At 40.6% G+C, this 27,236-nt stretch overlaps 1 long non-coding RNA gene across 1 annotated transcript; it reads left to right on the top strand.

The window, feature by feature from the left end:
- Positions 1 to 2,254: 2,254 nt before the first annotated feature.
- LOC108047407 lies at positions 2,255 to 2,603 on the top strand. Its single transcript, XR_001769435.1, has 2 exons — positions 2,255 to 2,415; positions 2,487 to 2,603. It is a non-coding gene; the product is annotated as an uncharacterized LOC108047407 (long non-coding RNA).
- The last annotated feature ends 24,633 nt before the right edge of the window (positions 2,604 to 27,236 follow it).

Below are 27,236 nucleotides of genomic sequence, written 5' to 3'. Positions count from 1 at the left end.
GATATGGGACAGGTTGTTGGGGTGACTTTGTTTACTCTTCTGCGGCAGATTGGCTGGATGGAAATGAGTGACAGCCCAGCTCCAACCTTTGCCTTATCGAACACTAGGAATCGGAGGTCTAACAGCAACTTCTGACACGATATCTCTGTGACGAGTTGCCAATGTGAGACCACAAGAAAGTGGACAGGGGAAGAAAACAGTTGCGTAATGAGAAAAGGGCCAGCCATCCATACTGCTGATACACTCAGAAGAACTGTATTGGGGTAGAAAAATAATATAAACTTTTTAAAAGTTATAAAAATAAAAAACAAAGTTTAAAACTATTTTTTGTACTCATTCGTTTATAACATCTTAGAAGATATAATTTATTATTAACATGTTCCTTTGAATAAGCCATGATTGAATTATATTTCAGTTAGGAAAAACGATATAGTAAAGAATATAAATATTAAAAAAATTTCCAAAAGCATCAAACTTAAAATATAATCAAAAAGTTGCTTTTCCCCTGAATTAAATACAATTTTTGAAGACCATTTGAAGAGTTTCCAAGTGTACCTTCTCATCAAATGATTACAAGTTGCCCAACCACACAATGCCACCAACACGGCCAACACAACCGCCACTCCCCAACGCCCACTTCCAGTTGCCACTCCACCACAATCAAGGGGAGTGGCAGAATATTCAAACCTGTGCCCCTCCAGCGCTCGTCCTGGGCTCCTTTGGATCCTTTGGCACGTCTCTGAAGTTGAGTTGAGTTTCATTTTGCCTTTTGTTGCGCTCGACTTGAGCACAAATACCGGAAATTGTTGTCAAGATAATTATTGTTATTTGTTTTTCAACAGGGGGCACAAAATGAAGCAACAACGGAGCAGGGTTCTGTTTTCCTCCAGCGACGCCTTGTGGCTTGTCCTTGCCCCCTGCCTCTACCCCACCAACTCCTGTTCCTGCTTGTGCCACTCGAAGCCTTGTTTTTGGGTATGTTCATCAATCTGGCAAAAACATCAAAATTCGCCAGCACTTGGAGCGGCGTATCCTTGGCCAAGGCAACTTGCAATTTGCGGTTTCCCGACGACCCGGCCAGTGATAGTGGCCCGGGGGCATCCGTTCGGAACTGGCGGACAAAGGGTGCTCCCTCCTTGTGGCATCAAACTTTAAGAGTTGATGGAAGTACTTGAACGGGCAACTGATTAAAATTTGAACACTTGATTGATTCTGAATCTGGAAGGGGTGGCAAGGGGAACAAAACGACGAGCTAGTGGTGCTCGAAAATGTAATAACCGAGGCAAAAATATTTACCTTTTGGCAACCGGAGCATGCAGCATGGAGAATGGGAGTGCAGAGTGCGCAGTTCAGAGTGCGGAGCTGCAGAGCTGCACTTCATCGACCATCGATGAGGAAAGTGCTGTCCTTGCGGCGCACTCAAGATGGAGTTTCGTTTACATGCTCCTGTTGTCAATCACAAGGCCCTTCCACTCCCCGGGTATCCTTTGTATCTGCAGCGGAGTGCACTTGACATTTGAACTGCAACTGTCAAAGTGGCGGACAGCTGGGGCTGCAAAACGAGCCTGTTTCCCCAGAACAGTGTGCAATGCAATCACCGTCTGAAATACTGAAAGTTTTACGGCTTTTAATTAACCCTCCGCACATGGAGCATACGTTCCCAGCACGAACATCAAGATTATTGGGTCCCCAGTTTTGCAGGTAGCGGGGTGGTGGACCACCGAAATAAAACTTTAGTAATTAGCAAAAGGGAGTTAACTGATTTTGCTAAAGCCCAGTGGCACAGTAACTGCAAATGAAGCATGCCTTAAAAAACAAAAACAACCAAGACACGAAACGTAATGAGGCGAAAGGAATAAAGTGCAGAGAAAGAAAAGGACACAAAAAACGAGGGGGTTTTTAAGATTTTGTATTAATTTTTATCCAAGAATTTAATATGCTTAAACACATGATTTAAGCTCTATAACAATTTAAAATGGAATTTTAATCTTTTCACTTAAATCAGATAAAATTCTATTGGATAATAATAAATATTATTTTCTTAGATTCTGAAAGCAAGTTGCGAAATATAAAATCCTTATGGTTTGTTTAAATTCAGAAGCTAAAGTTTTTTACTGAGAAATGCAATTGTAAAGTTGAGATCCATGAAATTTAAAATTAAGACCGTAAATAACCAGAAAATTAAAAGTTTTTCTTTCGGCATAGAAATTCGAGTAACAGCGGAAAAACGCAGTAAACAGCAGGGGACGCTGGCAAAAGTCACAGAAAACTGAAAACAGAAAGCATTTAGCGCATTGCGGAGGATCGCCACTCGCTGTGTCTAGATGAAAATATAACGAAATTAAATTAATTACAATCATTATCGCTCCATGCACACCTGCTGAAGGTGAGGATACCAGGGACTACGACGCCGGAGTAAGTAGATAATTTCACTTCATTAGCGGGCAGGACACTGCCATATATATATATATATGCACTCCCAACAGAAACCAGAAGCAATAAAGTTAATTTGTTCCTGATTCTGGCACCTCCGGCAATCTTTGTTTGTCCGAGTCGAAAGTAATTAAATCTATATGTTTGATGCATTTTTGCTGAAAAATGAACTCTGAATCGGAGCACACATATTTCACTTGCCGGGTAAAGAGGGCAGATCGATTGGCTGGGGGCTTAGTTGGTCCTAAAAATTATTATTTGTTGTTTAATTAAAACTGCAAATGTCATTGAAAAATCCAGGACATATCTGAAAGCCATAAGCCGAAGACAAAGATGGAAGGACAAAAGCCAAAATGCCCGGCAAACAAACGCCAGTGGCCCTGACAGGTTTTTCGGAAGAGTTGTAAATAAATATTTATGACCAGCAGCAATGGAATTAATCGCATGCATGTAAAAGACAATTGTAATTTACTGATAATAAATATTAGATGTCCTGGCTCCGATTCCGAGGACTAAGCCCCCAAGCTTGAGCCCTGGCACTATATGTTTTCGTACATTTGCCTCACTAATTACGAGCTGCATTATGCATAAACTACGGATGGCCGCATAAATCAAGTGCTGGGGCTGAAAACTAAAAGTTGTACGTACTATATGTATTACCAATTCCAAGCCCTATTCCAATCCCAATCCCAATCCGTTTGCCACCTGCATTTGTTTCCTGGCGGCCCTGCTTTCGTTGCATTTTGCGGGGCCGTGTGTTTGCTATTAATTAAGTTGGAAATAGCTACACGCAAAAGCACTCTTAGGCGACTATTTTTGGCCCCAGCATGCATGACGGCCGGCGAAAAGCAATTAAAATGGCGCACTCGCATTCCAAATGGGCGAAAAAAAAAAGGAATCGAGGTGGCCCCGGTCGCCTAATGGCTGCCCAAACAGTGGCAGCTTGTTATCGACGTGGGCGAAATGTGTTAAATGCCGGCCACGCCCCTCCAAAAAAAGGGGAGACTATAAAGCGGACTGGAGCCCGCTTCACGCTTAATTTACAAAGCTCATGCAAGAGCGAGCGGTGCACGCGGCGTATGCGCAATGTACATGTGATATGTATTTTTTAAAAATATTTGCACGCACTCACACGGGGCCAGTGTGTGTTTGCCTGTAAATACAGCAATTTTAATTACAGTGTAATTAGCGACACGAAATGCTCCGAGTAAGGAGCGCGAAAAAGACGGAGTTCGCTGGGGAAAAAGAAGGACGTGCTGCACAAATTACACGACAATGAATTCAAATCAAACAATGTCTGCCCGAATGGCGACATTATGTGGGCACAGACAGACGTCAGTCAAACAAAGCCAGAGCTACGCAGCAAGCCAAGTAAAAGGACCAAAAAAACCAGGACGAAAGATGTAAAAAGGTGGCTGAAGGATGCTATTGAAGTACCCTTTAAAATGGGAATGAATGAAAAGGTTAATTCTGGGTAAAGCTTTATTTAAATCTTTTTCCATTTCTACTCTCTATAGCATTGACTTCTTTTACAAGTAAAATATTTTAACAAAATCATCAAAGTTACCCACATTTGGACTTCTAAATAACATAACTTCACCAAATTTAATCCGATTTCAACGTGACATATCTCTTCAGACTTGTGGATTGATTCTAAAAAAATCTGTATTCAAATTCTTCATTTTAACGTTGATCAAAATTTTGACCATGTCATTCCATGTCATTTTTTTTAAGCTTCCCGATTGTAGTAGGATAAGTCACTGACTATATATATTAGTATGTACGAGTATACACAGTTATGAATATGTTTTAGTGGTATAACTCTATTATTTAAATATTACGTTTAGATGGTTAATAATCGTTAGTACTTAGAATAATTAGCTTTTATATAGTTGCCAGTCTGGCAACTCTGAAATGTTAACTATCGGTGCTGATCGCAGCCAACTTCGCGTTGTCTAATGTTAAAACCGACGCCATGTAAATTAAAGCAATTGCGCATAAGAACTAAGAGAGAACGGTCAAGTCTAAATAAAGTGTAATTAATATTAAACCCCGTTTGTGCTACTATACGATGACATGTAAAAAAGTGACCCACAAGGGCACATAAGAGTCAATAACTTCACCAAATTTTATCCGATTTCAAAGTGGCATACCTCTAATGACTTGTGGTTTCATTCTCTAAAAATCTGCATTCAAAATTTTCATTTTAACGATGATCAAACTTTTGACCAATTTTCATGTTAGTTTTTTTCCAATTTTCCGATGACTTGTTATGAGGTGAACCCCAATTGGACTTCCAGACTCCATAACTTTACCAAATTTAATCCGATTTCAAAGTGGCATACCTCTAAAGACTTGTGGTTTCATTCTCTAAAAATCTGCATTCAAAATTTTCATTTTAACGATGATCAAATTTTTGACCCATTTTCATGTTAGTTTTTTCCAAGTTTCCGATGACTTGTAATGAGGTGACCACAATTGGACTTCCAGACTCCATAACTTTACCAAATTTAATCCGATTTTAAAGTGTCATACCTCTAAAGACTTGTGGTTTCATTATCTAAAAATCTGCATTCAAAATTTTCATTTTAACGATGATCAAATTTTTTACCCATTTTCATGTTAGTTTTTTCCAAGTTTCCGATGACTTGTAATGAGGTGACCACAATTGGACTTCCAGACTCCATAACTTTACCAAATTTAATCCGATTTCAAAGTGGCATACCTCTAAAGACTTGTGGTTTCATTATCTAAAAATCTGCATTCAAAATTTTCATTTTAACGTTGATCAAATTTTTGACCCATTTTCATGTTAGTTTTTTCCAAGTTTCCAATAATTTAAATGAGGTGACCCCCAGCTGGACTTCCAGACTCCATAACTTTACCAAATTTAATCCGATTTCAAAGTGGCATACCTCTAAAGACTTGTGGTTTCATTATCTAAAAATCTGCATTCAAAATTTTCATTTTAACGATGATCAAATTTTTGACCCATTTTCATGTTAGTTTTTTTAAGTTTGCGATGACTTGTAATGAGATGACCCTCAATTGGACTTCCAGACTCCATAACTTTACCAAATTTAATCCGATTTCAAAGTGGCATACCTCATTCGACTTGTGGATTGACTCTTAAAAAATCTGCGTTAAAATTTTACATTTTAACGTTGATTAATTTTTATATCAAATAGCTGCACTGGGAACGTTTAAAAAATTTATTGGGAAATCGATCTAGCTTAACTGGTTTTTGGAATCGAAATATACATAAGTGTATATAAAATTCGGCTTTTTATTAAAATTTGTTAAGTCTTCTTATCGCTTTACCAGTGTACAAATGTACATGTATTGGCTTTGAATATTTTTTTATGTACTAAAATAATTTGATAGTTGACCTTTTCAAAAATTATTTTTTTTTTGTTAGAATTTGCGATTCTTCGCGTAACAATTGCATTCATAAGCACAATAAAATAAGAAATACGACTGAAAATATTTATATTGATGGAAAGCTAAGAGCCGTTTAAGCGTAATGAAGGTGACACCAGCACCAACAATCGAGCCGGCAGCTGCTCATCCGGCAAACAAAGCCTGCAGTGAAGCATGCTCATTGAGTGCTCCGCCATCCGTCGTGTCCTGAGTCCTTCCCCGCTTACCACTCCCCGCTCCCCACTCCCAGTCTCCAATCTCCGTGAAGCTGCTGCTCGTGGCATCCAAAGTCCTCTGTGTTTGGGGCGTCGCGACAATCTGCTGAATCTCGAGTACTTTGGCATGTCATTCGCATTTTAGAGCAGCTAAGCTCCAGTGATAAGAAGCGGAATTAGATTGAATGAAGGTGCAGCAGCTCCGGGAGAAAGGGCTTTCTCCTGGAGTCCCAGACTCCGGGCGTGGCGAGGTTAACAAGCATCCTGGCTTGTTGTTGTCACAATTGGCAGGGCATGGCCAGGCAGCAACCCCCGGCGAAAAGTCGCAACCCTCCTTCACTTATTTCAATTATTTCGCTTTGTTGCTGCGCTTTAAATATTTATCAATCACAGGAGTTGGTTAGCTTTCACCCCAGCGGTGGAAGGAAAAATTGCCGCTGCCTTCGTGTGCTTTCAATTTGCCCTGCTGGTTGATGTTGAGCCCGCACAACTTCTGGCTGGTACGTAAATCAGCCTACCCAAGTATCCTGGTGGCGGTGCCCCGAAATTCCCGGCTTATTGTTTTCCGCAAGCTCCTGGTCCCTGCCGTCGGCATCGGCTTAGTTGTCAGTCCCGTGGCCTTGAGCTAAGCCACCCACCTCGGCGGTCCTCCCCCGCAGACAGAATACCTCATTTCCCACTCATTAATAAATTTATGCAGTTCACTCGGCGACTCCCGCATTGCGGACTCCGGCGCTATGTTTATTAGCCACATGAAATATGATGTTCTTCAACCCCCAGCGCAGTATGTCCTTTGTGCTCATATAACATACCTTATGGCGCATCGCACACGCCCACGTAATGAAGTTACAGGTGGAAAAGGGGAGGGGTGCGTAGGGTATTCGAGAAGTTTAAGTGTGGGGACCGGGGATTTAAGTCTCTACAAAAGGTTTAAAATAATATATTTCCAAAAGAAGGAAACGATACGATTTGAGTAATAAGAAGCATCAACATCCTTTTCATATAAATTCAATTCCATGTAAAATACGTCTTTATCCTGTTTTCGAAATCAGTTTTTCAAAATAAACAAACATTTCACATCTAAAAAATCTGATTAATATTAGTAAATGTCTAAGAACTATTCCAAGCCCGATAAAATCCCATATCAAATATTTAATTAAGAGGAAAGAAATAAAAGTCTAAGAATAGTATATCCATAATTTATTAAAAGCCAAATCAGGAAAACCAGGTTTAAAGTTATTTTAAGTATTGATTCCTTTGTAGCGCTCTCCAGATTCCACACAACGCAACCTTTGATGATGGCTCCTTGCCGGAGTTCCTGACTGACTGTTGCTCCCTGATAGACGAAGTGGCGGGACTCGAGGGGTGGTTCCGAGCGCACTTTTACTTCAGTTTGAACTTAAGCACTTCCTGTTTGATCGGAAGCGCCTCTGGGGAAATTGAAAAAGGCACTTCAGAGCCGGCGTCGGTGAAAAAATTAAGTACAATATGGAGCACAGAGTACGGAGCCGAACAGGACAGGACAGAACAGGACAAGACGGCTTGTTAGCCAGGTAGCTAACCATTCAGGTGTGCAGACCTCGAAGGATGGGCCTCCTTCAAAATTATATGTAATACACATAGTCCCTGTGTGTGTGCGTACTTGAATTCGAAGGCCTCAAAGGAGCAGAAATTTAGCCTGTTATTTGTCCGTATTTCGCTGTGTTTCGTGTGTGTGTGTGTGTTTGTGTGGGTGGATGTCTTCTTGTTTTACATTTTTGCCCAAGGAAGTATTAAGTTTGCTGAGCAGGAAGCTTGTAAGGAAGCGCAGGTGATTTGCCAAATAACCATCAACAGCCCACCCATCACATGGCCTAAATGGCCACGAAAACAGGCCAGCAGAATACAGCGATAATAATATCAGCCGCAAATGGAGGCCCATAAAAAATAAATCTATGCCATTATGTCTTTATTAACTGGCACATCCAGATGCCCAGATCCGTGCCAACTATTCGGCACACATGGTGCGTGGTTATTAAAAAGATTTGTCCCTTTGACTTTTCGGACATGGTCAGCAATTTGGCAGCGTCTTAATGGCCGCAATTGTGACAACTGTCTGCCGTTGTCGTTGTTCGTTGTTCGCCGTTCGTTGTTTGTTGTTTGTTCTTTGCATTACGTTTGACACTTGACGGAGCTTAGGCCCAATTTCCTGTGACATGAAGTTGGGGGCATGGGGCATGGGCTTGGCGTCATCCATGTGTGGCATAAGTGTACTTAATGGTCGGCAAATATGATGTTAACGGCTTACTGGGTACAGCGCAATTAAGGCTTAAAGCTCAGGGATTAAGCAACCTTGATATCATGTGCAATTCAATGGTTTTTGCATTTTGCTTTTCATAAAATCTGTAAAATTACACATTCAGTGTTTAGCTTAAGGCTGCGGAGTTTATTGATTCATAGCTTATTGCCGATTTAAGTCTTTATTACATTTCATTTCAAAAGAAGAATAATAATTCTATAAGGGGGAAATATTATAAATAATCTTCTGTTTATTTTTGGAATTCCAAAATAACAGTAAATATCAAACTTAACAATTTAAATTGCCTTTCTTAAGAAATTAGGAAACCAAAAGTTATGACCATTTGCCAGTCCTCAATGCAAAGTTCCCACTCTATTTAGTGTTTTATTACCTGGAATTTGTTCTTCTTCGTGGAATTTATTTTATTATTTCTGCGACTGAGGACTTACCTCACAGTTGCCGCATATTCAAATTCCATTTAAGTTTTTTCATTACAAACCGCGAAAGGAGTCTGCCGCCTAAGGATTTGCCTTTCTTTTCAATTTACTGCGCGGGAATCTTATGGCTGAAAAAAAGGGGGGATGAAAAGGGGGCGGAGATGACAGGGCCATTTCAATTCTTGTTTTCATTTCCGTTCTTAATTTAAGAATAATACAAATTTATATTCGCATTTTATATTTTTCTCCGCCAGCCGCAAACGATGCAGCAAAGTATGCAACAAAGTTTTGCGCTGCTTTTCCCGATTTTCCCCCGTGTTTCGCGGAGCTTTTGCTCTGATAATTGTGTTCTGCTGCGCTTTTCCGCTGCGCTATAGTTGCATTTACTCGCATTTTGCTGCATTCTTTATGCAAATGCGCATCAAATTACATGGGAGCCAAGTTTGGAAAGCTCCTAAGGCGCCCAGAGTCGCCTTTTATGCGTTTTTATGGCATGTTATGCAGTTGCTCGCCTTGGCTTGTTGTTGTTCTTGCCGGGGACCGAGGAGACCAAGGACCACGGAGCCCAGGAGGACCAAGCTGAGGCCCAGGATCCGCCTCAAAGTGCCTCCAACCGGCTGCAATTGGCATGCAAATGTACGACGACATCGATTAAAATTTTATTACACGCCATGTTGCAAACGGTTGGCCTGACATGCCAGGGCTATAAATCAAGTCGAGTTTACAGGTAAAGCCAAAGAAAATTGTCAGCTGACAAGGGGGAGGTCCTTCGCCACCGCATCCTGCAGACAGTCAACGAAATGCGACAGCCAGGAGCTGCTCTAAGCACATCAAATGTGGGATTTAACATGCCAAACACAGCAGAAACAACAACTGCAGCGTGGGCTTCGGATTCCACACTGTGGAAATAGTCCATTTGATTATTTATTTATTTCATCTTTTTCATAGTCAATTTTAGATGCAACAAAGTGTTGAGAATCATAGCTAAATAAATCGTTTTAATAAGTAATATGTTGTTATATTATTTTCTATTACATTTTCGATTAGTTTCAGTAAAGTATCAGTGTATCAACGTTGTACCACAAGGACCTCGTCCTGTTCGTCCTGCTTTCAGAGCAGACACTTGATGGCGGCACTCTTAAGGTAATTGAATTGAGTGAAATGTTGTCGCTCCTGTAGTTGCACTCTTTTTTTTTGTTTTTGTTGCCTTCGATGAGACGGATATTTAGAAGGCGATGGAACAGGACAAGATTGGAGAGGACAGCTGGGCAGACAAGGGGGAGAACAGCGAGGACAACGCACCGTCGTCGCCGACAAGGACAAATATTTAATAGCTGCTCGTAAAGGTTGCCCCGGACTGGATGCAACATTATGGCCAGCATATTTTTACAATATTCAATTTAATTTTGTCAATGTGAAATCGAGCAGCCGAGCCATCAGCAGCAGCAGGTGGAATAGACTGGGAGCTCCTCTTTTCCCAGATGGGATTCTGTTTACTTTGTATGCGGATCAGCGATAGGGATTTGAATGCATCTCAGTCCGGATTGCCCGGAGGATAGGAAAAAGTGGAGTGGGCAGGTCAGTGATTGGATGGATTCCGGCGAAAATCTTTTCGGCTTTCACTCTTCTCCATTTTTAATTCCGAGAACAAAGAAGCGAAAAACATTGTATAGAGTATCTAATTCAGACTTAATACCTACGTTAACATAAAAATATCACTTAAATTAGTTATCAATGTGGTGTTTTGAGTATATACTGTATATACAGTGGAACTTTCATTAATTAACTTTATGTGTATAAACATATAATTATTAAATTATTTGTATATACAGTGGAACTTTTATTTCTCTTTTATATCCTATATACCAATAACAATAGTTCGATTCAGACTTCAGTCTAGAGAAGTTTAAGTTATGGAAGTTAGACTTATTCCGGGGGTTCTTTTCCCATCACCTGTGATTGAAATTACGTACTAACATGAGTACAACATGTTTTATTCTTCAAACAGTGCTTGTTCTAAATTCAGAGTCAGGCAGACTCAACATAAACGCCGGCTGAAATAATAACCACATAGTGTTCCATATAATGAGAGCTAGGGGCGCAGAATAATAAATATTGAACAATAAACAAGCGCATAAACAAGGCGAGAGTCGGACAAATCAAATGGGTAATTGAAGCAGCTCATGTACGAGCCTCGAACCTGGCATCCTCTATCCTATATCCTCTATCCCGTATCCTCTATCCCCCGCTTATAAATAAAACATGGCTGAGGATATGTGAGCAGGAACAGGATGTCTCACCCCATGACCGAAGTCAAAAACAACACGGAATGAAGAAACAAAAAAGCGTAATGCCAGAGGACATGTGGGCGATGATGGTGGGGTCTTTCTGGGATTTTCTGGTCTGCACCGGGCACATGTTGGGCATGTTCACCAATTATACGGGTTATTATTTTCTGTTGTACCACGAGGGGGAACATTTTTCGGCCCCGGGGGCCAAAGATTTTCAATTTTTGTTAATCTCAAATGAATATATATGTACAAGAACGTGGCCGGCGGCGGCGAGTGGCAAGCCAAGCCAAGCAATTGTTGGCCACTCGCAAAACCCGGAGTCGTACAAGATTTGTGGACGCCCGTACACATTCCGGCATTCCGATATTTTTGGATATTCCGAACAGTGCAGTCGAACATGCACAGACAGTTGCCGTGAAATGACAAAACAATTTATGCCACATGCATGGCGAAAATCGAATTTAATTAGAAAATTGTTGTGGCCAAGCTGGACGAGGACTGCAATTGAAGGCGAGCAGGATATGCACGTATCACAGGATGTGTTGCGGTATTGGCCGTATGTACACATTTCCAATTTGACCCCCCTTCTCCACCCCCCTTCTTGCCTGGCTGATCGAATCGAAAAACGAGAAATAAAATATCTTCAATTTATTTTGACAACGACGACGAGGCAAAATAAAACAAAAATACTGCAGTAAAATGAAATTAGAGCAAACGCATCAAAGGCATATGCCAAAAAATATATAATTTTAATGGATTTAGTGGCCAAAGGAAAATGTCAAAAATGCAATGAAACTATTTCGAATATCGAGAATATATCCGCCCAACAAAAAGAGCCCCCGAAAACTATTTGTGTTGTCACGTACACGTGGGGAGCTCGAAAAGATTTTCAACCCAAACAATTTTCCTACGTGACCATGCCGAAGAATGGCTCCATCTTAGCATTAGTGTGGGTTTGTGTGTATGTGTGTGTGTGTGAAAAGGACGTGCTGTGCGACTGTGTGTGTGTGCGAAAGAGTGGTCAGCATCGCGCTCAATTGCACGTAAAGAAAAAACCACAAATTGAAAGGAAATAATGCAGAGCGATTAGCGAAAAGTAATCATAAGGAGCGCTGTGCGAAATACGTTTCTGAATTTACAATTCCCTCTGGCGAATTGGTTGGGAGTGGGTGGATAGGGTTTAGTGGGCAAATAACAAACAGGATTGGCCAGTCGATCTTAATTTCAGATACTGCTAAATGAAGGAACATGTACTAGATATATATACTTCACGTTACTTCATTATCTTAACACCAACTGGAAAATAGTGTGTAATTGGCTTGCCACAAATCGTAAGACAATTAAAATTATTATTTTTATACCCTTGCAGAGGGTATTATAATTTCAGTCAAAAGTTTGCAACGCAGTGAAGGAGACATTTCCGACCCTATAAAGTATATATATTCTTGATCAGCATCACCAGGAGAGTCGATCTAGCCATGTCCGTCTGTCCGTCTGTCCGTCCGTCTGTCCGTCCGTCTGTCCGTCTGTCCGTCTGTCCGTCTGTCCGTCTGTCCGTCTGTCCGTCCGTTTCTACGCAAACTAGTCCCTCAGTTTTAAAGCTATCTGCTTGAAACTTTCCCAAAAGTTGTCTTTCTATTGCAGGTAGTATATAAGTCGGAACGAGCCGGATCGGGCCACTATATCATATAGCTGCCATATAACTGAACGATCGGAAATGCCATATCTTTGGTGTTTTTAAAGTTAGGAAGTTGGGATTTTCTATGGGTTTTATTTTTGGCTAATAAATCCGACCTCCCAAATTTCATAAGGATCGGACGACTATATCCTATAGCTGCCATATAACTGATTGATCGGAAATGCCATAACATTGGTGTTTGTAAAGTTAGGAGGCTGGGATCTTCTATGGATTTTATATTTGGTTAATCAATCCGACCTACCAAATTTCATAAGGATCGGCCGACTATATCTTATAGCTGCCATATAACTGATTGATCGGAAATGCCATAACTTTGGTGTTTGTTAAGTTAGGAAGTTGGGATTTTCTATGGGTTTTATTTTTGCCTAATCAATCCGACATATCAAATTTCATAAGGATCGGCCGACTATATTCTATAGCTGCCATATAACTGAACGATTGGAAATGACATAACTTTGTTGTTTTTAAAGTTAGGAAGTTGGGACTTTTTTTAAGTATTAAGAATGCATCATATGAATAATTTTGGAGAATATAATTTATAGAATATTCTGCAAGGGTATATCAACTTCGGCTCCGCCCGAAGTTAGCTTTCCTTTCTTGTTTGACTAAGTATTTGATGTATAATAAAAAATAATATTTATAAATTTAAAAAATCTATAATTTGTAATTTTGAAATTACTTAAACAAGACTGAAGTTTATTAAAGTTGTTTAGGATTTAAAAGTTCAGCTTGTAAATTTGTTGTGTATAATTGTATCTATTGGATTACTCGAGGTCATACGTTGGTTATATTTTAATTTCTTCTATAACACAACGAGTTTTCCACTTAACTTGCATCACACTTTTTTGTATATACATATATATATTTTTATATTTCTAAGGACTTCCTTCCGAAGCCAAAATGCTGGGGCATTACCTATAATATCCCTTTAACTGCCCACCGCCATTAACCGCTTTGGCATTAGTCTGAATCAAACCTAAGCCTCATATTTATAGTTCGAAAGGCATAAACTCAGCTCTGAGCTATGGCACGGCAACAGTAAAACGCAGCAAAAATGAGTCATGTTTGGAGGCCCAAAGGGGTTCCAGCTGGACAGGATCGCAGATGCCCCTCCTGCTCCGATTTGCTAATATTGCCAAGCTCTCACGGCAGCGGAAATTGCTTTGTGCCTTTCACTCCAAATGCTGCAATAAACATCGAAAGCCGTCCGAATGCCAAGCGCAGTCGGAGTGCCGGCCCTCGGCTCCCGGCTGTCAGCTCTTGGCTCCCAGCTCTCTGACCAGTTGTCCTGGCATCGGAGGAGGAGGAGCAAGGGGATCGGAGGAGCAAGGGGATCGGAGGACAGGGACCAAGGACCAAACAGGAGTGGCCGCACGCTGAGCCACTGACTTCGGGCCAAGCAACACAATGGGAAAACACGGCGGAAGCGCACAATAAATTGCTTATTTATGGCTCAGCTTTTGGCCATAAGAAACACGCTGTTTTTATTGTTTTTAATCAACTCGAAAAGATTTGGCAAAGCTTATAAAATAGACTCAGTGCACACGGCGGTGGATGAGCTTCCGGTTGTAGTTGCTGTTTTGATTTTTTTCCTGGACAGGAAATACGTTTTTGCCTTCCCTCTTTTATTCCTTCAGTATTGGCCACTAATGCTTGGTCCTTGTCGCCGAGAATTTAAATTTATGACTGTTTTAAAGTTGCAGTACAGCTGGCAGGCTGTCCTGTGTTCCCTCAGCCTCAACTTTGTGGGTTTGCAGCCCAACAGCAAGAACAACTGAGGTACACGCATCAAAGGCAGCATCCATTGTCCTGCGAAACGAGCATGTGTGCGTGAGAGTTTGTTTACACATTTATGCATTTTATTCAGTTAGTTATTTATCTGCGCAGCCTGGGACAAAGTTGTTCCGCACTCGGAAACAAAGGCGCCCAGCTAGATGGGCGTGGCCGCGGGACCTGCCAGCTAATCGCCTTTTTGTAGGATGCAACTTCGCTCTTTCTCGGTGAAGTCCTTGTTGCACTGAGAAAACAGATCGAAATATCAAAGAGTGGTATTAAAACGAAATACAACTTAGTTTTAATATCATAATTTTTACATTTACAATTGACAAAAAATAAATTTCTTAAGGAAATTAGATTAAGGACATTCATATACAAAAACTATAGTTAAAATGCTATTGTTGTAAGTAGTATATAATCTTTAAAGCGCCAAAACAAACTATCATATGTGAATATTTGCGTTTTAGTTCTTTAAAAAGGTAGCTTTATTTATATTTATAACAGGTAAATGTCAATTTCTTCTCCGTGTAAGTATTTTGGCAGTGCGAGAGCTACCACTTAAATGATTAATTAAAGCACCGCAGGGTGCCTCCTGTTTCGTCCTTTTCCGCCTGCCCATGCAAATGGCAGCCAAAATGAAGTGACTGCAGCAGACACAGATAGCAAAAAGGGGGGCGTGTTTATTTACTTTGCGTTTTCGAGTGCAAACAATTTACGAAATAATTTAACGCTTAATAAAAGGGCAAATCTAATAAACCTTTGAGCTTTTTGCGGCAGCCACTCGAGCTGCCTAAAAGTGTGCTCCCTGCGATGTAATTGCATTTGCCCGGTTTCTGCAGTTGTTTTGCCAGCTTGTTCACCGTAAATGTTGGTTAATTTAACTTTCGTAAATTATGCATCCTCGCCGAGTATTGTTCTCGTAGCCATGGACCTTTCGGCTCTTGGATTCTGGTGGTTTGAAAATTTAATTTCTGCCCAGGCAGAGCAACAATAGTGCAACGGCCGTGACTAATTTAGTGCTAATTTTGCACGCATTATGCGCAATTAGATTATTAATGGAAACATTTGTTCGACAATTATCAGCAGGCATGCCAAAATTTTAATTAAAATGCTTCACATTTTTTTTGGCCCGGAAATTACATTTTGGTGCATTGATTAGCTCATTAGGTGCTGATTAAAATCACTGCCAATAAAACAACCGAAATGGTTTTAATTACCCAGCGATAAGTGATATTAAAAATTGAAAAGCACCATAAAAAGTGTGCGCCACTCACACGCTTTAATTAAATATCTCATTTTGATGTCGAGAAAGAAGGCCATAAAATCCGAAAAGAAACGTTTGGCAGTGCCATTAATCGGCAACATGGTAAGGGCGTCGTCAGTTGGCCATTATCAAAAGTCGGCCCACTCATTAGCGGGCAGAAACAAACCCATACAAAGGATCTTTGCAGCAGAATGGCTGCAGAACATTCCGGTGCACAGGTGAGCGGCACCTGCCAGCAGTTACATAAGATTCGCTTAATTAAACAGACAAACCGTGGACCAAGAGTGCCAGCTGCATTAACAGCCCGCGGCGGAAGCAAATGCAGAATGTCCGTCGAAGAGTTGCCTACTTTGAGGCGCCACCGGTTCACAGGAAAAATGGCGAAGAGGACACTGCGATATACTCTTACTTTTTGCATAGTATATATATGTGAATTCATATGAATGTATAAATATATATGTATAGTATTTGTAAGAAATCTTTTCTTTACCACCAAGTGGCTGTTGATATTTCGATCTATACAGTTTTTATCAGTATGTTTACTATAAATATTAATTAAATTAATATTACCCCAAATTCTATAACTCGAAATATTAACAGCTACTTCCTTTTAAAGAAAAGATTTTACCTTCAAATGTAGTCTTTATAGTGAAAAAAAACCTTATTTTAAAAGAGACTAGGAACATGTCTGAATTGGATTTGAATCTTTGTATAACTTAAGGAGTTATATGTTTTTTGGGACAAAATAAAGTGGAACATAAGATATAATATGTGATTCTGAAGGTTCATAAAAATTGAAAAAGAATTCTAAATTGATAAAGAAAAGAATTGAAAATAAAAGTGTATTGGTGGAATCGAAGTGCGAAATAAAATCGCGGCCCACACAGAGTGTCCACTTTGGGGCAGCGCCAACAATGCGAAAATCCTGTGCTGTCCTTTTCCCGCTGCATCTGTATACGTTTTTGTCTAATGGTTTCCGGTGCACGCACACAGCCGCACACGCACTCACACACACACACACACACATACATACGCATTCACGCACGACTGCTCAGCGCCGCGAATCTTTGTTTTCTGCAACAACTGCGCGCACATCCGTTTTAGTTTCTGGTCCGCACTCCTTTTTTTCGTATCTGTATCTGTGTATCTGCGTCGTTGCCGCGATTTTTGTTCCTGCTCCTGGCTTTTCCGCGGTTCTTGTTGTTGGCCTTCGTGCCGCTGACGGCCTTTCACAATTTCCAAAACTTATCCACGCTGGCGTCGCAGTTTTTCTTTCGCCATTCGCGTTGTTCGAGGAGCACACATAATGGACAGCCAGCGACGTGGTTGCACTTGCAACTAAGAGCCGTTCGCCCGCAGCTCATTGGGCTTTGAGCTGCCAGTGCCTTTGTTTCCCAATTTTCCGCTCCCCAAGTGGCAGCACTCGCTTTTCTTTTTCCCCGCCCCTGCGATTGCTCCATAGTTTTACAGTTGACCGATGTGGCCGGGGGAATATGGGCGTGGATGGGTGCTCAAAAGTATCTCCCTTTTTGTTGACAGCCTTTTGGTTTGCTCACTGAACTTCTGTCCCTCGATGAGCATTCGAAATTGTCAAAACTTGTTTCCAAAAAAATTACGGGTTCAAAAGAAATATTTGTTGACAGCGGCTAGTTCTAGAAACTAGAAAAACGAATCTATATAATAGTAAAACTAATACATTTCAATACTTAAATATTCAAATAATTATAATTTAATAGAACAAACATTAATTGAAACTTATACTGCCAGTATAAAATAAACGTAAAACAAAGAAAATTAAATAGATGTGATGGGGCTATAACAGTCAAAGGACATTGTAAAAATATCCTCTTTTAAACAAATTTGTAGAAATCACAACTGAATTTTAATAATTCAGTAATTGCGTACATTCCCTAGAGCGACAGCTGTAATTAATTTGTAATTAAATATACAATTTATGTAAGCATTGTAATAAATATTAAAGTATTTAAAAATACCTTTTATATATTGAAATTTTTGCGTTAAGCCTTTCAAGCTCACAAGCTATTAAGTAAACTTTAATGGAATCCTTTTAAGAATTAAGAGAAGCACCCCAGTTCATTCAACTGCGGCATTTAATCAATTTTATTGCCAGGCAAAAAAAGACACATCCTGCCCCAGGTCCCTCTCTCTTTTTTTTTCCTATTATTACATTTGCTTTTGTTGTTTAAAAATGCAAATTTATACATAACCCAGCCGGAGCAAGTGGAGCCCCGTAGACATTTGCTTGATTTATGCGCCAGCTGATGACGCTTCAATGGAGCAGCTAGCGAGTCGAGTCCATAATCAATTAGCAAGTGCCATGGGTTCGGGACCGCAGATCCTGGTGTCCTGCGGTCAGGACGATGATATGACGAGGACGACTCCGGCGACTCCGACTCCTTTGTCTTTGAACCCAGGAGCGAGTCACCGGCGCAGACACATTAACTATAAATCCACGTTAATTTAGAGCGGGCAGAGCCGTGTATTCCCGGATAGGGCCATAAAGAGCCACCTCACGCCCGTTTCAGCTGGCACGTGCAGTTGCATAAGTTTATCAAACGCGGCCAAAAACAGTCGGCAAGTCAGTGGTGAATGGTGCAGAGGGCGTCGAGTGCTTAACGGTAAAGATAAACTGCGCACGGGGCACAAATAATGTCTGGAGATGAAATTAAGCCGCAAAAGTAAATCACGACGCGCGATGCGCACGAAATGTAAATAAGCCATGCCAGAAGATTTCTAGGAGGTGGAGGGAGACAATGCACTGAAAATAAATAATTCTAATTAATTTTTAAGGTATTTGATTTTGAAATATAAGAACATATTCTAGAGTTCGGACTGTAATAATTTTGGTGGAGGAAAATCTGGTTGATAGTTTTGATTTATAAATCCAATCGAAAAGCTACAACAAAACTGTTATTAAGTATAAGATCCTTTTTTTAAAGTTTCCTTGATACCTTTTTTTAAATGATTATTCCTTTTAAACGATTCCAGTAAAACAACTTTTTTTCAGTGATACAATAACGCGGCTAATAAAGGTTACCTTGAATTTGTCAGTTCATTTTATTCCTGTGTTTTTTTATTATCTTTGAATATATTTTCTAACTAACTACTTCAGTCCTAGGAATAAGTGTCTAATATTTATTATTTTTTTTTTTCAGTGCATCACTGATGCTGCTGATGTTGATGATGGGCCGCGCTCAATAATTTAGAGGAACTGCAAAACCACCATGGGCACACCTTGTAGGGAGTTTGGGCCTGTTTTGGGAGACCGCCCCTCAAATATTTATGAGCCCGGCAACAGACACAACGGCAACAACAACACAAGCAACAACAACACAAGCAACAACAACACAAGTAAGAAGAACAACAACAAAAGCAACACCAACACCAACAACAAATGCAGGAGTGAGTGGCTCCGGAACTTTAGTGATTATTACTGACGTGGTTACGTGACTGTTTTGGAAAGTGTCGAAAATGCGGCACGCGGGACTTTCCCCTGGCCAGCTGCACACATTATTAACAAGTTTTGTGTCTCGGCTGTGATTTCTGTTGCGCCCCCGTTTTGAGAAGGAGTCATAAAAATAAATCCACTAGCAAAATATTTATGAACCCGCCGCCGACGACGCCGCCTTTCGAATTTAATGCGAAATTGCTGTAAAGTGCCATCAGCGCTATCAGCGCGGCATTTAACACTAATTCATAATAAGATGTCGTTGACAGTTAACCCGGACCGAAAACCCGACCGAGCTGACAATGAAATTTTTACGCGTTGTCCTGGTTGTCCTCGCCGCTGTCCTGACACTCCTGCCAAAAAAGTGATGAAGGCTGCTTCGTGCAAAACTTTTTAACCCGGCCACCAGGCCCCACAATTTTTCTATATATATATATATTTTTTTTTTTTTATGGCTCCTCACCTCTTTGTGTGCCACTGCGGTTCTTTTGGTTCCTTCGGTTTTGTCCTTTGGCTTTGTCGCGTCCCTGGACGTTTGTTTTATGCTGTCTGTCTATGTGCCGCCTCATTTTGCCACTCCTTCTGGCTGGCTTGTGCTGCGGAAAGCTGTCATAAGCAGATAAGCTGCCGCAATAAGCCTGAGCCGGGATATATTTGCTCTGATTTACGAGATTCGCTTTTGCATATGGTAATCACGGGAGGCCAAGAGCAGTCACAATGAGGTTAAAAGGCGGGGGAGCGGTGGAGCAAGTCGTTCAATGAACCTTCAAATGTGCGGAAAGTGTTGACGCACTTACGTGGTATCCTGTTAGTGGTTATATTCCTTTTTTGAACGATTTTAGTTGGAAAATTTTGGCAGAACATTTGTTTAGTAAGTTTCTGGCAGCACTAAAAAATCCGAATTTTATTTGAATAAACCCTCAACTTGCAAAATGTTTTTCTGTTGGTTGTAAGAAGATGTTTCTAATGTCAAACATGTTTTTAAAAACGTTGCAAGCTATAGATTTTTCGGTTAAAAAATCAGTTATTTCTAAAACCAGTTAAGATCCAAATGCAGGTGTTTTTCCTCGTTATGCCTATATAATACACTTTCTAATCAATTACCTCCGCTATTTTCCCCCCTTTAAATGCGCAGCCTTACTGCACCGACAATGTTACAGATCACCCATTATCTTTCCATTTTTCGCTTGACTTTTGACCATCTCCGCCGAAAAGCCAAAACGCTGAAAGCGCAACTAAGCCAGAAGTCTGCTGGTTTCCTTGGCATTGTCCTCGCAGTTGATGATGCCGTTGATGTTGTTGTTCCTGTCAGCGCTAGCGCAAAAATTAAATTTAGATTTAATAGCCTGCAACCAAAAGTGGGGAGGGGGGTGCGAGGATTTGCTCAGTTTTGTTCGCATTTTGAAGCGGTGTTTTTGGTGCTGCACTCGATGCGCCAAAAGGTGGAGCCAAGCATGAAATTTAATCAACAAAGTGCAGCAAGTTTTTATTATTTTCTTTTTTTTTATTTTTTACTATAGCTTTTGTTTTAGCGCTGCGCTCTGCGAAATTGTGTTTGCCGCCGATGTTGCTCTTGTGTGTTGTGTAGTGTTGTTGCTTGTCCTTAAATATATGTGTCGCCGACGTGCTTTGTTCTAATACGGTTTTTGTTTAAGCATATTGTGCATATCCCGTCTGCTGGCAGCCAATTTATTTATTAAAGTCCCGTCCCGATTCCGCTCCGACACTTCTGGTTGTCGTGGCGCCGGGCCATTGGAGCATCTCGACTTACATTTGCCGAGGAGGGACCCTGGGATCCAGACTCCTTGCTGCCAATTAAACTGGATTAAAAATTCCATTTTCGCGCGCACCATATGGGTGCGAATGTTTGCGCCAATCGCCATTGAATATCCCGAAGCTTTTCGACGTGCGCGCGGTCTAATCAAAAGGGTAACTGCATGGCATTTTCGCGTCCATAAACAAATCCTGCGAAAAGGGGGTTTTCACTGCCTCCGAGGAGCACGCGCTCCGATGCTCCGGGCTGCGGATCTGGCAAGCAGAAAAATGACTGACGATGCCCGGCTGGCAACTATTTTCTGGAGTGAAGTTCCAGGGGCAGCAGGGAGTGCAACGCCGAGTTTTGTTGGTTTTTAATTAACTTTTGGCTGCAGGATACAACATATTGTGGAAATTAACGTTCACACATGCCCTCGCCCGCAAACACAAACATGTGTGCATGTGTGCCAGTGTGTGGGTGACTTGGCTTGACACGCCCAAGCGCCCACAAAAGGCTAAAAGTCGTATACACACACGCACCAGACACAACAAAAAATTATGCATTTGTGGTCTTCAGAAACAGTGTTATTTTATGCATATAAAATTGTATATTACAAGGTGTGCCAGACTGTTATACATATTTATCATAAAAATATATAAGGTTTTTATAATCTTTTTGATTTTCAATAAAGTTAAGCCTAAATCTGAATACCACTTATTACAATTTTTCTTAATTTAATTGTAAATTTTTGTATAATTTCGTTTGAACTAAGGTTTATGGTGTCCTCTTAAAATTGCATTTATCTCTCTGCAAACTTGTTTCCTTTTCCTCAGTGTACATACATCTATGTGTGCGAACTGCAAGAAAAGTTAGAAGTGAGCTTTGTTATTTTGGCCAGTTTTTGCCTAAGAAAAACAAAAGTATAAATTGAGTTTTGCAGTTCATGGTTCATTGGGCGAGTCAAGTGATTGGAAATCAAAACTATTAACCCATGGCAAGTGAAGGATCCGCAGTGAATCGAATTCAATTACCATGGACGATAGTTGGGAAAACCAATGTCATTACCTCGAAATTAATTGCGAATTCCCTTAGTTAAACATGCTAGCAATCAAAACTTTTAAATTATTTTCGCCGCACAAATATGTCAAAGTTTTCTTTCATTTTTTTTTTGTTGCTGTATATTTGTGGGTTTTTGCTGCCAATGGCAGTTGTTGTGTGTTGTTGTTGGCTGTTAACTTTTGATGTTTTAATACACTGCAATTAGGGAGTCCGAGCCGCGGCAGTAAACAAATTGTAACAGAAACTGCAATAATTTTTAACAACATGCAACGCGCTGGAACAAAAGCGCCAAAGGGCGGCGATGATGAACGGCGGCCGGTTCACGGGGCGTATGAGCAATGGCCGTGCATTAAAGCGCGTCCACGGGGCGTATACGTCCTTTGCGTCCTTCGACTGGACAGAAAACGAGCAGAAGAAAAACAACCGCAGAGTGCAACAAATTTCGCACTGATTTCCTGCGGTCTTCGCTGACGGAAATGTTTTAGTTTTTCCAAATTGTTCACAGCAGTTGAACGCGTTGCGTTGCATTTGCTGCTCTGCATGCTTCTTCTCATGTTTGCCTTGTTTTGGCCATTTTGTTAATTTTCTTCTATTTTTATTTGCCACAGAAAATATTTATATTAGTTATTGTTATTGTTTCGCCCGGCCCATGTTTGCCCTTTTTTATTTTTTTAGTTTGAGGAGCGCGCGAGTTTCATGTTTGCATTGTAGTTGCCGTCGTTGTGCAACAAAAGTTAATTAATTGAGTTTTACAAACTTTTGGCTATAACATAAATTTAAATTGTACAACACAGCCAGAGAGAAATGCTTTGGTCGGGTATTCGTGACTATGTAATGGCGAGAAGCTCTCATATCTGGTTAGGGTATGTACGTGTTCCACTCCTTTTAGTGGCCTGCCATCTGGCGAATTTATTTCCTCAGTTTATAAAATTGCAATTTCCGTACTCAAACTGTAGTGCAACTGCAGTCATTTAGGGGTACTTGATGGGCCCCCCCCTACTCCTTATTCTCTTCGCTGGGCGTAAAGTTTCCGGGGTGAAGAAGTTATGGCACCCGTGGTAGATATTTATGGGCCACGCTCTTATTAGCACTTGACCACTTGACAAAAAGCTGAGCAAATCCGCAAACAAACTTATGCGTTAACCGCATAATCATTGCGTCTTTTTGGCACACGTGTGGCATTGCTCATACGCCCCATCTGCCCGTCACCGGAAATCCTTATTTATCGCTTTCAATAAGTCGCCGCAGGCTAAAATGCAAGAAGGGGTGCTCGGTGCATGCAAAAACCATTAAAGGCATTACGCGGCTGCCATTTTTCTCAGCTCCGCTGCCAACTCCTCTCAATATTTCGCTCTTGTTATACCCTTGCAGAGGGTATTATAATTTTGGTCAAAAGTGTGCAACGCAGTGAAGGAGACATCTCCGACCCTATAAAGTATATATATTCTTGATCAGGATCACCTCCTGAGTTGATATAGCCATGTCCGTCTGTCCGTCTGTCCGTCTGTCCGTCTGTCCGTCTGTCTGTCCGTCTGTCTGTTTCTACGCGAACTAGTCTCTCAGTTTTAAAGATATCGAATTGAAACTTTGCACACACCCTTCTTTCCTTTGCACGCAGTATATAAGTCAGAACGGCCGGGATCGGCCAACTATATCCTATAGCTGCCATATATCTGATTGATCGGAAATGCCATAACTTTGGTGTTTGTAAAGTTAGGAAGTTGGAATTTTCTATGGGTCTTACATTTGGCCAATCAATCTGACCTATCAAATTTCATAAGGATCGGCCGACTATATCCTATAGCCGCCATATAACTGATTAATCGGAAATGCCATAACTTTGGTGTTTGTTAAGTTAGGAAGTTGGGATTTTCTATGGGTTTTATTTTTGGCCATTCAATCCGACCTACCAAATTTCATAAGGATCGGCTGACTATATCCTATAGCTGCCATATAACTGATTGATCGGAAACGCCATAAATTTGGTGTTTGTTAAGTTAGGAAGTTGGGACTTTCTATGGGTTTTATTTTTGCCCAATCAATCCGACATATCAAATTTCATAAGGATCGGCCGACTATATTCTATAGCTGTCATATAACTGAACGATTGGAAATGCCATAACTTTGGTGTTTTTAAAGTTAGGAAGTTGGGATTTTTTATGAGTATAAAGAATGCATCATATGAATAATTTTGGAGAATATAATTTACAAAGTATTCTGCAAGGGTATATCAACTTCGGCTCCGCCCGAAGTTAGCTTTCCTTTCTTGTTTTTATTTACTAGCCTCGTATGTGATTTTTTTGTTCGCCTTTTTGCGCTTGCGGCAAATTAAAAACGATAAATTTGCACTGCGCATACGGGTGCATCTCCCCGAGCTGCGACTTCCGGCTGCCATAGACAAATCCGCGCGCATCAAGACCCGCAAACGGATCCCGAGGTTCTGCACTCAAAGTAAACTCTCTATTATTAGATGATATCACTGAAATCTATAGAAATGTCAAATAACATTTAAATGTGCCTGAAAGAATAACACGACATATTTTGAATCCTAAGGTCTCATGAAAAAATGCCGACGAATTTATATTTGTTACATCATCATTTTAGACAGCTTTTATAAAACTTCGTATACCTCACAGCCATGTGAAATATTAGTGGGGTTAAGCTGTTTTTAACTATTATTAAAAATAAATAACTTACAAAACAATAACCTTAAATATTTAATCAACATTTAATCAATGCTGTTTTTGGAAAAATAACAAATTGAGCCAAAATATCTCTGTCGTTTTAGAGCTACTGCTGAAATACAATTTAACTTTAATGGTGAATTTCTTGAATTAAGGGTTAATTTTTTCCGAGTGTGGGGTCGGCTCGGGTTGGCGGGGCCCACAAACAAATGGCCAAATAAAAGCGAAGCTCCAGCGGCGGAAATTGCTTTGCATTGTCATGGCTCTCGGTGTTACACGGCCTGAGTTTCAGAGTCCTCCTGTTTTCGGGGTCCTGAAAAGCCGGAGCGACAAATTTTTAAGTCATGACTGCACAATAACAATAAAACAAACGATGGCCGGCGGACAAAGTATTCTTAAGCCCGGCGTTCGACCAACGGTTAGTGGTCAGCGAATGCGGGGCATAAATTCGCGCGACTTTTGGGCCGACAAGTGCCACATAAATTCTAAATGCATCCGCCCGGCCCAAGGAATTGCTGGGCAAAAATGTGTGGGGCCTTGTGGAATGTCAATTGTAAAACGACTGGAAAATTATTTCGGGCTGCCTTCGCCACGGAAATTACAAATCTTTATCCAATTTATATTCATATTTCCTTAATTGCCCGATTGCGGCTGGCAATAGATTTTTATGCTGGCCATAAGCAAAGGCTTATCGCCCTGAGAGACCAGCAGAAGTCGAGGCGGATTCCCGCCTGTATGTATTTGTAATTCCCTTATTGCATGGCACTGGGCAAATATTGATATATAAAAACATGGCTCATGGCATAGATTTAGCTAAAACCCCGGCCAGGCCGCAAAAAACGAAGCCAAATGCGTTGCCAACATGGCAATAACAACAAGAACGGTAGGCCAGAGCAAAAAAAAAAAAAAAAAAAGGGCAAACAAGGCAATTACAAAGTGCCAAAATGGCACAAGCCATAACAGTCTAAGCTCCCCGCGCACCCTCCAAACCCCAAAAACAAATAGCCAAAGCCATTTCGATGTATTTAGCCAGGGTCGGTGGGTCCACATATGCATAGCCATCGACATCGCCATAGCCATCGCCATCGACATCGACCCATGGAGCCATGTACCCATGTACCCATGGAGCTGCTGCGGCTTTTGCAACTGACTCTGGCAAACTGTCATCAATTTGGCGACTCGCCGTCGCTGCAACTGTGTGCGTGTGTGCCATTGTGTGTGTGCAGAGAGAGAAATATAGCAATATCGGTATGAATATCAATCTATATTCAGGGCTATTGAAAAGGTTTAGTTTATCTACAGTAAATATAACAAACATATATCCACATTTTTTGCTAACAATCTATGACTCGAACTGAGATGTAAAAAGGTGAACAAATAGTTTACTGTTTACTATGAGTTCATTGGATAATTTGTTTTCCATTGTATGTAAAATAAATTATTAAGTCGAAACAAACAAAAATATGTTAAAAAAAATACAAGTACAAGTACAAGTACAATATAATATAATAAGCTTTTCGTAACGACATTCACAATGGCATTTATTTTAATTTAATGTAAAAACCGTTTTTATGTTTTAAATTTAATTGAGTACTTTTTTTCAGAAGTAATTTGTGTAAAAATTTTACAAATTATTGTTAAGTCATTCCTGAAACGAATTGTTTGATTTTATGTATGGTTTTTAATATACATTCTTTAGTAGGTTACATGCAATTAAATAAATGTACTGAAAATACACAAATATAGCAACCTTTTAATATAGTTTGAAAAACAGTAGCTTAGTTTTCTATACTAAAATTTAATTTCAAATTTAAAAAACAAAGCTTTATTATTGTTGAATGCCTTATAATATATATTATATTAAATACCGATATAGTTTTGCTCGCAGTGTATTGGCGTTGGCCAATGGCCATATTGACAATATGTATTGAAACTCACTCAAGCTATTAATGCTGAAAGCTTTTACGGCCACTTCAGGCAGCAAGCGGCATGCAGGGATCGCCCGAGGGGCGTGAAGGGTTGCCGGAGGGGGGAGGTTGGTTTCCAGGGGCGTAGAGGGGGGCCACGCCCTCCCAGGACGACCGCAGGCAGGCACCAGCTGGTGTCAAACTCAAAAGTGGTTTGTTCTCCTTTTTTCTCGGCTCCTTTTTTTTTTTTTTTTTTTGATTTTGTCCAGCACACTCTACTAGAAAAAACATTAGCCAAAATATAAACATGAACTTTACATTTGAAATATGAGAGTGTCGTGCATTTTGCGAGGGAGGAAGCCAAAAAAAAGCCGGGGGCTGTCGACAGTCGCTTGAATTTTAAAGGACAATTTGTCCGGCAACGTTAAAGGCGGAGATAAGGCACGCAGCGAAAGGAACTGTCTACACAGGACGCACAGCTGGCAAAATAAGCGGAAAAACTGCGTTTAGCGGCAGACACGAGATTATGGGACGGCAATCGGGGAATC

The sequence above is a fragment of the Drosophila rhopaloa genome, unplaced genomic scaffold, assembly GCF_018152115.1.
Source record: "Drosophila rhopaloa isolate 14029-0021.01 unplaced genomic scaffold, ASM1815211v1 contig_167, whole genome shotgun sequence".
Lineage (NCBI taxonomy): Eukaryota > Metazoa > Arthropoda > Insecta > Diptera > Drosophilidae > Drosophila > Drosophila rhopaloa.
The sequence above is the reverse complement of the archived record's forward strand: the minus strand, read 5'-3'. Positions and strand labels throughout refer to the sequence as shown.